Source organism: Aphis gossypii, chromosome 1 (assembly GCF_020184175.1).
Source record: "Aphis gossypii isolate Hap1 chromosome 1, ASM2018417v2, whole genome shotgun sequence".
Taxonomy (NCBI): Eukaryota; Metazoa; Arthropoda; class Insecta; order Hemiptera; family Aphididae; genus Aphis; species Aphis gossypii.
In genome coordinates, this window is record NC_065530.1 from 80,108,375 (window position 1) to 80,117,008 (window position 8,634).

Consider the following 8,634-nt stretch of genomic DNA (forward strand, 5'->3'; position numbering starts at 1 on the left):
AATGGAATAGTGACATATAAACGAATACTGTACATTGTAAAACTATCATTATTAATGTTCAAATGTGTTATAATTTTTAAACGAATGATACATCAGTTTAAAAAATCAAATAATTTGTTGTTTTTTTTCAATTTAATTATAATAATGCATTTTTACATGATTGAAATATGTGTTTATTATTTTTTTTTTTTAGCTTAAACAACTCAAATATTATTAACGAAAGTTCAAACTTAACATTATAAAATGCTTCTTTTACTATCCCACTCTCAGTAAGTACCTATCTATATTGTAAATACTCTAATAATCATTGATTTGAATTTTGAATATTAAAAATCAAACTGAGTTATTACGTACTCTATAGTTACTCTCATTGTGATGTTGATTAGTCTATCCAGTATCCATCCATCCATTTTTATTACTTTAAATAAAAATATATTTAAACATATTTATTAAAACCTTAGTATTTTTTATATTTTAAAACAAGTATAAAGAATTAATTAATCAAAACAGTGAAAATGCGCTTTAAGTCCATTAGGATATAGTTTAATATACCAGCAGACAACTGATTAAGGAAGTTAAAGGTTAAGTTCATAATTATTATGAGTTAAAGATAATATACTGTATGTATTATATGAATATTTTATCCTGACCGTTCAAATATACCTTGACTCTCGTCTAAACTAGAAATACTACGTTCGTAAAAAAAAAAATGCAAATTGAAGAAAATATGGGAAAAATTCATAAGTATCATGATCGTATTCCGAGTTAACCAACGAAAATAAAATATGTACTGTATTAAGTTATTATAAAACTGATTTAGATTTATGACATTCAGTTGAATGGTCTGCCAGTAAGTCTAACATAAATATTATTCAACGCTGTCTCTGCAGCCTACAAGTTCGACAGAAACAACATAATTCACCGTGATATGGTGTTGCCTACAATAGAAGACTAAATCTAGAGATTTCTTCGTAAATAAAATAAAAGGCTATATCACCAAGTAAATGCATTGCTCATCTAAATACTACCCAACTAATATGCAAAATGTGTACATTTTTTAAGCGTATATTTATATCTTTGAGTCACTTAAACAATAAAGCTTCGGGGCATTTAAAAAAATAAAAGTTGTACATGTCATAAAAATATTTTTAAATGCTTAATATAATTATTAATTTACAAGTTATTTTAATGTTTCAAGTATATTCCAACTGTCTTATTAAAATGACTTTGTATTTTAAATCAATTTTATTAATCTCAACATACCACTGAGTTTTATAAAAATAAAGACATGGAAAAAGCAAAATAATTTTTCTTTTCTTTAACGATATCTGTTAAATTACATTAATGATAATATATTTTACAACGTAAAAGTTATAAAAATATTACAATAAATGCAGTTAATTTTTGAATTTATAACAAAATTAACTATTCATTGATCATAGGTTATTATTACGTTAAGCTTTATTAAGTTTTGGAATTTTAAAGAGTCCAAAAGTCCATAAAATTATCACACACCTTGATAGATGTATGGTATTACGAGTATATTATACTTTGTTTACTTATTTTCTTTATCGTGGAAAAATACTATGATCATAACGAGATCAACTAAATAATTATGTTGTCTGGTAAATTACTTATTAAAAATGTCTGAAGGTTAGCCTTCGATGTTTTTTTTTTTTTTTTATCATATTTTATTACAAGTAATAAATCGTATTTAATTTTTTTAAATAATTATTTAAGTATTTATAGTAAATGCTTTAAGTTTTAGATTCTGAGCGGAGCGAGGAATGATGTATTGGTTTTACAATGATGTTTATTTCTTTTTCTTTTTTAATCTGTAAACGCTTTTTTTCCTCTAAACTTGCTCAAAAGTACAAGTGTAGCATATTTTTGAAAGGTAATATTCTTGTGCTGGTACTTTAAAGAGGTCATTTTAACGGTACTCGAAATAAAAGCGGTTAAAGGAGAACAAATGTACGATATCACTATTTGGTAATACTAAATAATTACGGACGAAGTTTTCTACCAGAAATATTGCTTCAAATGAAAAGTAACAAGAGACCTTTTTTGCTGTATTTTGGAATTGTTCTTTACGGTTTAAAGTTCGGAACATTTGAGCGACTTTTGAGCTTTTTCTTTTCTTTTGTATTTTTTTTCACTTTTATGATATTTCCTAATTATAAATTATAATTATAATTATATAAATTACCTATTTATATAAATCGTTCTTAAACTGTTCTTAAAACACTTTGTTTATCACTATAGAAACGAATAAAATTAAATAAAAAAGATCCCCTCGTCCGTTCAGAATCGTTTTTTATCGAATGCAATCATTGCATTCAAATCGAATACCTACAGTAAAATTACACTATCTAGTCTGAGGACCGATGACAAACGTCCACCACCGAAATACGCTGACCTACTTTTTGTATTATAATGTTATAATATTTTTAATTTTTTAAATATGCGGAATTCACATATATATATATTAGTGTTATAGTATAAAATTTTAGTTTGCTATTTCATAGAATATCTAGGTACTTACATTTATCAAATAAAGATGATAAACCATTATAATATATAATTTACTTAGATATTTTATTAATTCCCGGTGGTTGTTCAATTATATTGTAGTGTATATTACATTGGAAGTGTTAAGATGAAATTTAATTTCTGCGGTGTGTGAACTAATCGGCGTAGCTTACATTATCGATAACAAGTACGACGATTAAATTGATTATTTAATTTAATAATAAATAACAACAACAATGATACACACACTAGTCTGAATAGTATTTCAACACTTGTGCATCGGTTCGCGTATATTATTATAACAAACGTATCGCATCTATTCGTGTCTAAAATACTATTATTATATTAATAATGGTATACTATGTAATTTGAAATGTCACAGAAGTCAGTCTTGTAATAATAAATGATATGCGTATATTTAATGTAAATACTTAAACTGCAGAAGTAATTCGTAAAATTATAAAATCAAAAATTGTAAGCATTAACGGTAATATACATATATTAATATATTTTACATAAAAAAAAAACTAATCGAGTATTATTATTTAGTGCAGTCATCGTAAACTTTCACTACTATTGATATTTTGATTGTGACTAGCCAATTCGTATTGGAAAATACTGTTTTGCTTTTTTTTTCACCAAACAATGGACACGATCGAAACAATTTCGGAAGAGTTTATGGAATTCCGAAAGCTTATTGAAACATTGAGCCCTTTAGAAAACTACTTAAGCCCTCTGCGCAACACGACAATATTAATGGTAAGACGGAATCTTCTGGAACAAGGGGATCCAGTCTTGTTGGCGTGACAGATATTAATTATAATGTCGCTTTTGCCTTTTGCAGCCCACGTCGGTTTGCTGGTATTTACTACACGCGAATTTCAATGACCGTAAAATATTCAAAGAACCATTATTGTTCGATTTCGATACATTTATTTTAGTAATCACAAACATCGCCATCACTAATAGGTATACAACAAAATCATATCAGTGCTATTTTATAATATATTTTTATGATAAATGTTGGTACTCGAACGCAGATGACGGAAGGTCATAGTTTATAATATTATGACGTTTAAGTTTCAAATACGATAATATTGACCAATTCATCATCCACATAAGTATAATACGAGTAGCAAAAATGAAGTTGTACTTGTATTGTATATCAAAGTATTAAGTAACTAAAAAAAACTCGAAACAACATAATTTAAACGCAGGACATCCATTCTAAACGGTCGTATTACGCATTAATCAAATATCTGTATTAAATTCGGTCTTAACCCGGTCCCCTTTGTGCAATTGTACACTTAACTGAACTTTAGTTTGTCACAACAGTTTATTTATTTCTGTTAACTGCACGTCTTTCTCTTATAAACAAATATCGCTTTACACTCTTGAACTTTTTCTCAACTTTAAATATCAATCCTTCTTATCCCTATATTATATAAACACGCTTAAAAGGACGCCATATGCGCATTTGTTGTCTACGTATTACAAGTGCAAACATTACAACTGTATTCTCAGCAGTTTAGCGTCGTTAATTTTAATATTAATGTGAATACTTATATTATAAAACTTATAGATAAAAACTCTATATATTTATTTAAATATAGTTATTTTAAAACGAATTATGAGTATGAAATATTTAATAAATTGAAAACTTAATAGCTCACTTAAAAATTTAAATTTCATAAAAATTTAAAAAAATTGTTTGTACATAGACAAGGTTCTTACCTTTAAATTTGATAATTTATCAATTTAACATGAACTGCTTTTATTTATTGTAATATCTTCATATTTATCGTAGGTAACCATCTAATATTAATATTTACAACGGTGCAACTTTTCCTCAAGCTTTTATATTAAGTAACAGAGCTTGTAGGAAATTTTTTGCAGGCTAAAGCTAAAAGTTTCTCTTGCGGTTATTACCCATTTACCTTGCATAAGTGTTAAAACTAAATGTCAGCAATAATATAAAAAGTCATGCACGTATTTTCTTTTTCTTTTTCTTGTTCTTTTACTTATTTAAAATGTACATTAAAAAATAAATTTAAGATATAAAGCAACAGTTTTTTTCTATCTTTTTAAAGTTTTGTTGATTGTTTGACTCCCAAAAAAAATATTTGCAATATACGTTAAAATAAAACAGCAGTTCATAAATTAATTTAAAAGAATGTTACACTTTAATTTTCAATGGTTTTTTTAAGCTCAAAAGCATCTTAACTTCAGTGGATATCAACACCTAATCTCTAAAATGTAAAGTATATGTTTGTATATTTTTTTGATTAAGAAGAGTAAATAAAAGTACATATATTTAATATTAGTTCTTTAAGTAGAATAGATAATATTGAACTGAATATATTACAATGTAGAATATTATCATGAGTCATAACTAAAAATAATATATAGAACTTATTATTTCATCTGATTATGCATACTTTATATTGAATCTATAACTAAGAACTAATTTTTACTTAGGATTGATCAACATATTATACTTATTTGTATTTGTATTTAATATGGATGTTTAAAATAACTTTAATGTTTATCAAATTAAAAATTAAAAACTATAGAAACCACTATCCTATTTAGTAAATATTCACATGTGCCTTGTTATAAATTAGGTTCATTGCGTATGTATTAAATTTAAATTCAATATAAAAAAACATTGTACAAAAAAATTGTGTACAACAGCGGTTTATTAACCTTATTACTAAGTATTCTTTAAATATTTAATAGTTTGAAATGATTTTTGTCAAAAACAAAAGAAATCACATAATATATTTTAAACTAATAGGTAATAATAATAATTACAGCATTACTTCATATAACATTAATAACGTTGTTATAAGATAATAAGTCTATAATACCAATAGATAGTAATATAAATACCTACAAATTTAAAAGCTAGGTGCTTTTTTTACTAAGTACCAAACACCACCCTTAAAATTGTAGATTAAAATATTTTTAATGTCTGTCTGACAAAAAAAAACACGGTTTTATGTATTCATAAATTCATCTCTACTCAAACTACTTTTATTAGCTTTACTCAACTCGTAATCTAAAAATAATCAAAGAAAATAATATTATTGTATTCAATCAAACAATAAATATTATTTTGTAAAATCAAAATTTCTCAACGCGGGAATACATTATAGCTACATTTAAAATTTAAATGAATTGATTTTTTTTAATTAAACTATTTATTAACCAATATTATTTTTCTTTTGAAATATAAACCCCATAAAAATGACACTCAATTATTTTACAACCCTTTTGATTATAAGTTATAACGCACACACTTTATAATACTTGTCCATAAATCGTCCGCTCACGGATGACAATAACGAATGATAAATGAAATTACTAAAAAAAAGTATAGTATACGGTCTTCAATAATAAAAAATGTCTATATTAAATGACCAAACCCCAAGTTCCAAGAAATTAAATCATACTATAAAAATAATATCCATACACAATATTATTGAGTATTATCATCTATAATAATTAATATATTATAATTTTTGTTTATGAAGAAATATAAATAGAAAAGAAATATTATCATTCACAGTTAATTTTACTACCAACTAAATTTTTTTTTTAACTTAAAACCTAAGCGTTAAATATAGTTGTTCACATTTTCTGGTATTAAAACATACTTTTACTGTTCAAAAAATAATAAAAATGTCTCATTATAATAATTATTTAAATGTTTTATTAATCTTTACGATTATCTTCTAACGTATATTTCGTATGAACTCTCTTACATCCACGTAACATTAAATGTCTTAATTTAATTAGTTTTCCGTAAAAGAATTATATTGGAGTAAAATTCGTTGTAATCATTCAACCATTATTTTATTTTTATTAATATAAAATATATATAATTAATATGATAAAGCAGGAATTTTCATTACATTATGTGATAGTGCAAAAAAATTATCAGTTTAAATGAAAATTATTATTTAATAGTCGTATATTTTATTATAAAAATATAAATTGTAACCAAAATTACTAATCCTATGATGAATATTTAAAATCAATATAGATTATAGTTTAACACAGAATTGCACAAAAGTTAATAATAAATATTATTAAAAGTTTTAACCTGATAAAATGTACACCAAACAAGTTGCATAAAGCTGCATATTATAGTTAATAATTAAATATATTGCGTATAATATATTATATACTTTATAATATTTATTATTATTTAAAAGTATAGATCAATGAAATCTGACATTTATAATTTATTATAGCTATTCTAGTCCACTTCGTTGTCCGTACAAAATACATCCATGTTAATTTTGGTTGTCTAATACTAACATTTAGCGTAAAACATGCGGATAAATAATTTTTTTGTTTTTCTGATTTGGTGATAATATTTCCGACATATCAATTTTACATAGCTGTCCCACCCAGCGTTTTTTTTTTTTAGATTCTGAATGAAATGATGAATGAATTTACCATTTAACAACAGCATTTTTATTATTTGATTTCCTTTTCATTCTGGACCAAAACCCAACAATGCATAAAGCTTCAATAGTGTGAACCGAAAACCGAAAACAACGAAAAAGTTTTGTACTCCTATAATACTACCATCAATTATTCACTAAAATACTATTTTTTTAATAATAACTATAATTGGAAATACAAATGAAAAAAAAACTGTATGTGCCATTACTTAAAAAGTTATTTACTCGATTTTTCATTAACTTATAAAAATCAGAAATTAAAACTTGCTTCACGATGTACTTTTTCATTTAAAAAGAATATCAAGATAATCGGATGAGTAGTTTCAGAAAACATGCGCGACAAAGATTTTTATTTTCACATTTATATATTATTTATACACAGAAGATAAATAGATAACGAAGGCAGATAGTAAATGTTTCGAGCTTATATAATTGTGCATAATTCTGATATAAATCTAACTTTTAGGAAAATACTTGCCAGAAAAATATGTAAAAAAATATTTACAAAACCAATTAATATCCTTTCGTTGTCAAAAACAATCACTCTGTTTGATTATTTGATAACCATAATAATTCATACAAACCTTTTTTAATCCTGAATTATCGTTATCTACGATATTTCAATTAATTTAGAACGACCATCAGTACATGTATGATTAACTTCTTATTGTTTCAGAATAATTTATATTATATATATTTATGTTAAATAAATAATTTTTTTTTTTTAATAATTACGTATTATACATACGTACAATTTTTTTCTAATATTTAATTATCTATCTAATAAATTATTACGTAAGTAATAATATGAACACTCGCTCGAAAAAAAAAAGAATGTAAAGAATTTAAAATTAATTTCTCATTTTAATGATAAAACGAATTTACAAGATCAATTTTAAATTTAAATGTGAAACATTTTCGAAATTACAATTTTGTACATTCGATTATTCGCATTGGATGGTATCAGTTAATAATAAACACATAAAATGAACTTTTTAAATTATGTAATTGTTTTTTTACCATCTATCATATATTTTTCACAGAGCATATGGCCCAAGGGTTATAAAATATACAAAAGACCTTAAAATTAATTTACAAAACTAAAAAAAAAAAACAATAAAAATTACATTTCGTATAATATAAAATTCAAGACAAAAAAAATATATATGTATAACGTAATAATAATGTTATGTACGCATAAAACGCATAATTATTTTTATGTTATTATTTCACCGGTAAAGGGTTTTTTTTTTGTACCAACAGTTATTTAGAAAAATGGATTAGTGTATTAAGATTTATAAATGTGGTGAAATAAATTATAATTAAAAACAAATTGACATAAATTACTTTTAGAAGTCGATAAAATTGTTGAAAAACAAGTCTACAGTCAAATAACTAAATCAAGAATTGTTCATGGCCTAGCCTTGTATAGATATATACGTAGGTACTCAGAATACGATTTATTTCGGGCTCTCCTCTATAATAATACATTACATCTGATGTAATACTAATTATCGATCAAGTGGAATAAATAATAATCATATTATAATATTATAGGTACATTTAAATCTCCACGAACAAAAATATTCTAAACATAAAGTTAGGTGTTCTTGATTTAACGAGTTTA